This window comes from Arachis stenosperma, chromosome 3, assembly GCF_014773155.1.
Source record: "Arachis stenosperma cultivar V10309 chromosome 3, arast.V10309.gnm1.PFL2, whole genome shotgun sequence".
In the NCBI taxonomy this organism is placed as follows: Eukaryota; Viridiplantae; Streptophyta; class Magnoliopsida; order Fabales; family Fabaceae; genus Arachis; species Arachis stenosperma.
In genome coordinates, this window is record NC_080379.1 from 128,907,642 (window position 1) to 128,917,132 (window position 9,491).

The 9,491-nt window shown below is 40.6% G+C and overlaps 1 non-coding gene across 1 annotated transcript; it reads left to right on the forward strand.

The window, feature by feature from the left end:
- The first annotated feature begins 298 nt into the window (after positions 1-298).
- Positions 299-402, forward strand: LOC130970939 (small nucleolar RNA R71). Its single transcript, XR_009082182.1, has one exon. It is a non-coding gene; the product is annotated as a small nucleolar RNA R71 (small nucleolar RNA).
- The last annotated feature ends 9,089 nt before the right edge of the window (positions 403-9,491 follow it).

Below are 9,491 nucleotides of genomic sequence, written 5' to 3' on the forward strand. Positions count from 1 at the left end.
TCCATTCAGACTTTGAGAGATCATGTTGACTTGCTGAGTCAACACTTTGTTCTGAGCCAATATGGCATTCAGAGTATCAATTTCAAGAAATCCCTTCCTCTGAGGCGTCCCACTATTCACGGAATTCCTCTCAGAAGTGTACATGAATTGGTTATTTGTAACCATGTCAATAAGTTCTTGAGCCTCTTCAGGCGTTTTCTTTAGGTGAATAGATCCACCTGCAGAATGGTCCAATGACATCTTGGAAAATTCAGATAGACCATAATAGAATATATCTAATATGGTCCATTCTGAAAACATGTCAGAAGGACACTTTTTGATCATCTACTTGTATCTTTCCCAAGCTTCATAGAGGGATTCACCATCTTTTTGCTTGAAGGTATGAACATCCACTCTAAGCTTGCTCAGCTTTTGAGGAGGAAAGAATTTATCCAAGAAGGCCGTGACCAGCTTATCCCAGGAGTCCAGGCTATCTTTAGGTTGTGAGTCCAACCATGTTCTAGCTTTGTCTCTTATAGCAAAAGGGAAAAGCATGAGCCTGTAGACTTCAGGATCTACTCCATTTGTCTTAACAGTCTCACAAATCTACAAGAACTCAGTTAAAAGCTGGTAAGGAGCTTCAGATGGAAGTCCATAAAACTTGCAGTTCTGTTGCATTAAGGCAATTAGTTGAGGCTTAAGCTCAAAATTGTTGGCTCCAATGGCAGGAATGGAGATGCTTCTTCCATCAAATTTGGACGTTGGTTTTGTGAAGTCACCAAGCATCCTCCTTGCATTGTTGTTGTTGGGTTCGGCTGCCATCTCCTTCTCTTGTTCGAAAATTTCTGAAAGGTTACCTTTAGATTGTTGTAATTTAGCTTCTCTTAGTTTCCTCTTCAGAGTCCTTTCAGGTTCTGGATCAGCTTCAACAAGAGTGTCTTTTTCCTTGTTTCTGCTCATATAGGGAAGAAGAGAACAAGAAAAGAAAGAGGAATCCTCTATGTCACAGTAAAGAGGATCCTGGTTGTCAGTAGAAGAAGAAAGGGGAGAAGAGTGAAGAAGAATGGGTAAGGATAGAGGTAGTGATCTGAGATGAAGAGAGATGAAAAGAAGTGTTAGTAAATAAATAAACAGAGAAAGGGGAGATAGAGAATTTCGAAAATAATTTTGAAAAAGTGGTTAGTGATTTTCGAAAATTAAAGATAAGATATAATTAAAATTAAAATTTAAAACAATTAAAAAGAATTTTTGAAAAAGAGGGAGGTATTTTCGAAAATTAGAGAGGGAAAGGTAGTTAGGTGGTTTTGAAAAAGATAAAAAACAAACAAAAAGTCAAATAGTTAGTTTAAAAAGATATTAAAGTCAAATTTGAAAAAGATAAGAAGATAAGTTTAGATAAGATATTATGAAATCCAAATTTGAAAAAGATAAAATTTTGAAAGAGATATGATAAAGGATAAGATAAAAAGATATGATAAAAAGATGAACACCAAGAACACTTTGAAGATCATGATGAAGATCAAGAACATATTTTTGAAAAATTTTTTTGATGCAAAGAAGACATGCAAGACACCAAACTTAGAAATCTTTAATGCATGGACTCTAACAAACGAAAAATACATATGAAAAATAACAAACAACACAAAACAAGAAAACATCAAGATCAAATAAGAAGACTTGTCAAGAACAACTTGAAGATCATGAAGAACACTATGAATGCATGGAATTTTCGAAAAACTAATGCATAAATTTTAAAAACATGCAATTGACACCAAACTTAAAAATTGACTCAAGACTCAAACAATAAACACAAAATATTTTTGGTTTTTATGATTTTATGAATTTTTTTGTATATTTTTTTTCGAAAATTATATTTTAGGAAAACGACAATAAAGAAAAATTTTTGAAAGATTTTTGAAAACTTTTTTGAAAAGAAAATAAAAAGAAAATTACCTAATCTGAGCAACAAGATGAACCGTCAGTTGTCCATACTCGAACAATCCCCGACAACGGCGCCAAAAACATGGTGGACGAAATTGTGATCATCAATGTTGTACTCTTTGTTGTTGTATGGAATAATTATAATGGCTATTTTCTATGTGTGGACACAACTCCGTTCAACTAACCAGCAAGTGTACTAGGTCGTCCAAGTAATAAACCTTACGTGAGTAAGGGTCGATTCCACAGAGATTGTTGGTATGAAGCAAGTTATGGTCATCTTGTAAATCTCAGGCAGGCAGATTTAGATAAATTATGGAATTTGGAAAATCAAATAATAGTAAATAAACATAAAATAAAGATAAAGTTACTCATGTAATCCAATGATGGGGATTTCAGATAGGCGTATAGAGATGCTGTGCTCCTCCTGAATCTCTGCTTTCCTACTGCTTTTATCCAATTTTATCACTACCTTCCATGGCAAGCTGTATGTAGAGCATCACCGTTGTCAATGGCTACATCCCATCCTCTCAGTGAAAAAGGTCCAAATGCTCTGTCACAGCACGGCTAATCATCTGTCGGTTCTCAATCAGGTTGGAGAAGAATCCCTTTATTCTTTTGCGTCTGTCACTAACGCCCAGCCTTCAGGAGTTTGAAGCTCGTCACAGTCATTCAATCCCAGAATCCTTCTCGGAATACCATTGACAAGGTTTAGACTTTCCGTATTCTCATGAATGCCGCCATCAATTCTAGCTTATACCACGAAGATTCTGATTAAGGAATCCAAGAGATATGCGCCCGGTGGTTGTCAATCACGCGCGTTCATAGGTGAGAATGATGATGAGTGTCACGGATCATCACATTCATCAAGTTGAAGTGTGACAAATATCTTAGAATAGGAATAATTCGAATTCGATAGAAAATAATAGTAATTGCATTGAAACTTTGAGGTACAGCAGAGCTCCACACCCTTAATCTATGGTGTGTAGAAACTCCACTGTTGAAAATACATAAGTGAAAGGTTCAGGCATGGCCGAATGGCCAGCCCCCAAAACGTGATCAATAGTCTCCTAAGATGAAGAATAAAACAAAACTGAGACCAAAGATGTCTAATACAATAGTAAATTATCCTATTTATACTAGACTAGCTAATAGGGTTTACATGAGTGAGTAATTGATGCATAAAACTACTTCCAGGGCCCACTTGGTGTGTGTTTGGGCTAAGCTTGATCTATCCACGAGCTGAGGCTTCTTTTGGAGTTGAACGCTAAGTTGTAACGTGTTTTGGGCGTTCAACTCCGGGTCGTGACGTGTTTCTGGCGTTTTACTCCAGACAGCAACATGGAACTGGCGTTGAGCGCCAGTTTACGTCGTCAATTCCCGAATAAACTATGGATTATTATATATTGCTGGAAAGCTCTGGATGTCTACTTTCTAACGCCGTTTAGAGCGCGCCATTTGGAGCTCTGTAACTCCAGAAAATCCATTTCGAGTGCAGGGAGGTCAGATTCCAACAGCATCAGCAGTCCTTTGTCAGCCTCCTATCAGAGTTTTGCTCAAGTCCCTCAATTTCAGCCAGAAATTACATGAAATTATAGAAAAATACACAAACTCATAGTAAAGTCCAGAAATGTGAATTTATCATAAAAACTAATGAAAACATCCCTAAAAGTAACTAGATCATACTAAAAACTACCTAAAAACAATGTCAAAAAGCGTATAAATTATCCACTCATCAACCTCCAATACGAGGCACGGACAGCCATCAAATCACAATACCTAGCCGACTTCATTGCAGAATTTACAGACACCACAGAAATCCCCATAGAGTGGAACATATACGTGGACGGCTCCTCAAATAAAGCCGGAAGCGGTGCAGGTGTGATAATCGAAAGCAACCAAGGAACCCAACTTGAGCTTTCCCTGAAATTCGGATTTCCGGCCTCAAACAACCAGGCAGTATATGAAGCGTTATTAGCTGGTTTGAAGATGGCTAGGGAAGTTGGAGCTCAGAAACTCAACATCTACAATGACTCACAAGTCATTACCTCGCAAATAACGGGAAGCTACCAAGCCAAAGATCCTACCATGAAAAAATATTTGGATAAAACCAAAGAACAGCTCGGACAACTTGGAGAATATAGGATCTGCCATATACCCCGCAAGCAAAATGCCCGAGCTAACGCGCTCTCAAAGCTAGCCAGCACCAAACCAGGGGGCAACAATAGAAGCCTCATCCAGGAAATACTGCAGAACCCATCAATATCGGAAGAAGAAAAAATCCTAACCATAACAGGTTGGGATCAAGGATGGATGACCCCCATAATTAACTACCTCAAAACAGAAGCGCTTCCCGCAGATGAAAAGGAGGCAAAGAGGTTAAAAAGGGAGGCACAGTAATACACTATCATAAACAACATCCTATACAAAAGAGGGATCTCAACACCATTGTTAAAATGCGTCCTGACCTCCAATACAAAGGAAGTCTTGGAAGAAGTACACAGCGGCATTTGTGGCAATCATCTCGGAGCACAAGCTCTCACTAAGAAGGTACTCCGGGCAGGATTCTATTGGCTAACTCTATGAAAGAAAGCTACCAAATTTGTAAAGACATGTCCACCATGTCAGAAGCATGCCAACTTTCACATCGCCCCACCAGAAAAACTCATTAGCATGACCTCACCATGGCCATTTGCAAAATGGGGACTCGATCTTCTCGGACCCTTCCCACAGGGATCGGGACAAGTCAAATTCCTCATAGTAGGGGTAGACTACTTCACAAAATGGATCGAGGCAGAACCCCTAGCCAACGCCACTGCTCAAAGAAGTCAGAAATTCCTATATAGGAACATTATTACCAGGTTCGGGATTCCATACTCCATCACCACGGATAATAGCACCCAATTCACAGATGCAGGCTTCAGAAAACTAGTGGCCGACTTAAACATCAAACATAAGTTCACCTCCGTCGAACACCCCCAAGCCAATGGACAAGCTGAAGCAGCTAACAAAGTCATATTGGCCGGGCTAAAACGGAGACTACAAGAAGCAAAGGGAGCTTGGGCCGAGGAACTTCCACAAGTTCTATGGGCGTATCGAACAACTCCACATTCCACTACAAACGAATCCCTATTTCGACTAGCATACGGAGTGGAGGCAATGATTCTAATAGAAGTAGAAGAAGGATCTCCCCGAGTAGTCCACTATAATGAACAAACCAACTCTCAACTTCAAAGAGAAGAGCTCGACCTACTCCCAGAAATCCAAGAAAGAGCTCGGATCAGAGAAGAAGCACTAAAGCGGCGAATGGCTTCCAGATATAATCAAAGGGTAGTGCCAAGAGGTTTCACGGAGAATGATCTCATCTTAATCCAAAATGATATTGGAACAACTCGACCCGGGGAAGGAAAGCTGGCAGCCAACTGAAAAGGACCCTACCGAGTCACAGAGGTACTTGGGAAGGGCTACTACAGACTGTCCGAACTCGGGGGATGAGAACTCCCCAGATCATGGCACGCCTGTAACCTAAGAAGGTACTATAGTTAGATAAAGGTCTCATCACAAGATGCACTCTTTTTCCTGAAAAGATTTTTTAATGAGGCGTCAAGATTGAGATTTAATCCGACTTAAGGGTATGAAAAACTCCCGCCTGTATATATTTGCACTTTCTTTAAATAAAATACATTTCAGATATTCTACAAAGTTCTCAAAACGCATTAATCTGAAGCATTCATCGTCCGATTATAAAGCAACGGATCGAACAGAAGGTGAAGAACAGATTCACTATACGATCTGGATAGGAATAATCAACCGACAAAGGTGAAAACGTGATTCACCTAAAGGTCGATTAAACCAGGACAGAAACCACAATCTACAAATCGGCAAAAGATGAACACAGAATAATGCAAGAAGTTATCGAAAGTGATCCCAAAAAAGAACCTGACGAGGTCTTATGGATTGCTATATAATAACTTAAAAAAGAGACTGGCCGACATTAAAAAGTCAGACCAAGCCAGTCCAAGTTATCAGCAAATCCCTAGAAAGCGGTCTGGCCAACCCTATTAAAGAGGAATTGCTATAACTTAGAAGAGACCGACCTAACGAAGTCGGTTTCCTACAAAACAAGTTGTAAAAGTAATCCCTGAAAGAGACCTAACAAAGGTCCAAGAAAGAGGATTACAAAAACAACTTAGAAGAGATCGACCTAACGAAGTCGATTTTCTACAAAATAAGTTGTAAAAGTAATCCCTGAAAGAGACCTAACAAAGGTCCAAGAAAGAGGATTACAAAAACAACTTAGAAGAGATCGACCTAACGAAGTCGGTTTCCTACAAAACAAGTTGTAAAAGTAATCCCTGAAAGAGACCTAACAAAGGTCCAAGAAAGAGGATTACAAAAACAAGTTAGAAGAGATCGACCTAACAAAGTCGGTTTCCTACTAAACAAAGTTGTAAAAGTAATACCTGAAAGAGACCTAACAAAGGTCCAAAAAAGAGGATTACAAAAACAACTAGGAAAAGATCGACCTAACGAAGTCGGTCTCCTACAAAGATAAGTTATAAAAGTAATCCCTTAAAGAGACCTGGCAAAGGCCCAGAAAAGAGGATTACAAAAATAACTTAGAAGGGGACCAACATAAAGAAATCGGTTATAAGGCGCTAAAAATACAAAATAAAAGCGAGGAAACCGAAAAACAAGTTGGACCCCCCACAGGTCACGACCTCAAAAGGATCCTAGCTACAAACAAAAGTACGAAAGCAATCTAAAGAGGCCAAGCAGTAACATTCCAATAGATGCCCTGCTCAAGCACAATGAAAGCATAGTATGATAAAGCTTCAAAGAGGCCACCAACCTCAGAGAAACCATTTTGTTTTTAAAATAAAGTTGCTAAAAATAGCAACTAGAGTATCAACAGTCAATAAAACATCATTCACAAAAACAAGTTCAAAAGCCCACAAATCGGGCTATTTACACAAATATTCAGAAAAAGATCAGCTAAGATCGGGAGCCTTCCCGGCAGCATCAATACGGGGAGAAGGAGGGCGAGTCTGAAGGGGCACAGCATCTACAGTTCCATCATCCCGGTTTAGAATCTGGCAATCCGGATCAGACGTAACGGGAGGAACCGAGAAGGTCGACACCTTAAGAAAAGGCACTGGGGGAGGGTCAGCATCATCATCATCCTGGTCATCAGGGACAATTTTACCATCCCTCACAACATTGTCCAGGCTGACAAGAGTCAAGTCGGCATCAGGGGCAACAATTCGGAACTGCTCCATTAGGTTCTCAGAGGCAGCAGTTACGCTGCCCACAAGGTGACCCTGAAGCTCCCCATAATTAGCCCGAGCAGTTTCCAACTCATCCCGGAGGCGCATTAATTCCCTATAGGCTGAGACATAGCTATCCTTATGCTTCAGGGCCATGTCCTCATCCAGCTTCAAAGAAGCAGCCAGGGCAATAGAGCTGGCCTTCTCACCCTCCAGCTCCTTCTCCACCTTCGCCAACTTCACCTCCAACTCCTCCTTCAGACCCTTGATTCTATCAAATTCGGACTTGGCCTCCTCCATGAAGGATTTTGTAGCATGAATCGGAATCCCCTAAACTGTTCAGAAAATAGCTGCACCCATATGAGCCATCTTCACACTATTTTTTGTGATAAAATCCAAATGTTGAAGAAGAGACACGTCGCCCATGGAAAGCCCACCATAGGGGGCAATTTGCTGGTCAACAAACTCGATAGCATCAAAGTCCGGGGCATCCAGATTAAAAGGCTCGGATATTTTTTTGCTTCTTTAAGGGAGGGACAACAAAAGTAGCGGCAGAAGTCTGAGGAGGATCAACCTGATGAAACCGAGGAGTAGGAATTACTTTCCTCGGCCCAAGGGAACTCGGCACAGGAGGCTTCATGGGGACCTGTGAAGATCCCTTGCCGGCCACCTTAGCCGAGATGTTCAGAGCAGCAGTTGCCTTCTTTGCCCTTTTGAAGGCCTTCATGGAGTCGTTATTCTTTGACATCTCTGCAAATACAAAATTAGCCACAACAAAGAGTTACAAAAGAGGAAGAAAAAGGAAACAATAATAGAAACAAGTCAGACAAATAGACAAACAAATACCCAAAGCAGTCCGAACCAAGGATGGATCATTTAAAAATCTTTTTGTATCAAGATGGGGTGGTTTCCCCCAGAGATCCTCAAGAACAACTACAAAAGCGCGTTCGACATCATCAAGCATCTCCCAAGTGTAGCGAGACACTCTTACATCCTTCTGCAACTCTAGAGGGAAGGAGGGCTCATCATTTTCATCAAGAAAAAAGGGGCGGGCCCCCTCAACAGCTCGAACTTTAAAGAAGTAGTTCTTGAAGTCCTTAAAGGACTCATCATACATCGCAAACACTTTATGGCCCTGGGCGGACCGGAAAGAAACCCAAGAAGCTTTCTTTTTTGAAGAACCACCAGGCTTGGCAGAAACAAACAAGTAAAGAAAAAGAGTCTGGGAAGGTGTTATATCTAGTTCACGGCAGAGAAGTTGAAAAATTTTAATAAAACCCCAGGAATTGGGGTGAAGCTGGGATGGAGCAATATTACACGACAACAACAGGTCGGTCTCAAAAGCAGTCAAAGGAAAGGTAACATTCAACTGGCTGAAGAAGTATTCATAGGCATAGAAGAAGGGACGCTCCCTCTCAACAGAAGTCGGAAAACAAACTCTATCATCAGAATCAGGAGCAACAAGCTCGTAATCCTCCTCACGGGCATTGTTACCACAAACCCTATGGCACTTCCTCAGCTCTGTGCAAAACTCAGCATCCACAACAAAAACACACAACAAAACAAGGGAGTCCAGCCAATTGGACATCCCGCGGGAACTCTGGAAGACATCTCTACAATGTTATTGCGAGAAGACATGAGGCCAACTAATCCTACAAGTAAAAAAAAAAGAAGATGGGGTTACTAAAAACATCTCGGACAAGGGAGAAAACAACTCAATACAATACAGGCGAAACAAACAGAAAAGGAAAACCCCAAGACTCAAACCAAAAGCCCTGGGGCATCCTTTGGAGGCAATAATCAAGCAAGGTTTCTAGGAAAATCTACAGCTCCCACCCCAACATTTTTCAAAACAAGAAAAAGACTTGAAACAAGCAAGCATTTTCAGAAGCATAAGTCATCATAGTTTACCAAGCAAAAAGCATTCCCAAAATGTCAAAACGCGCCAAGTAGAAGTTGCTAAAGGTACGAACTTTCTCAAAATCAGAAACAAAAGCAATCAAGTAAAGCAAGGAACAGATGCAGATTCTCTATCAGAAGCAACAACAAAAACCTAGAAAGCCTCGATGGAAATGCCAAAAGAGCGCATGAAAGAAAGCCAAGGAAAACACATTTACAGCGACAAACAAACACAAGATCACGAAAAGGTTCAAACTTTCAAACATGCAAAATCAAAGCTTCACCAAAAAACTAAAAGTGAAGCCACGAAAGAAGCAAGAAAGTTAGTACCAACCTGAAAAAAGCAGCAAGCTTCGAGGAAGTTGAAGAAGGAAGGTGAAAATCTGGAATTGCTCTCTCAAAATTAAA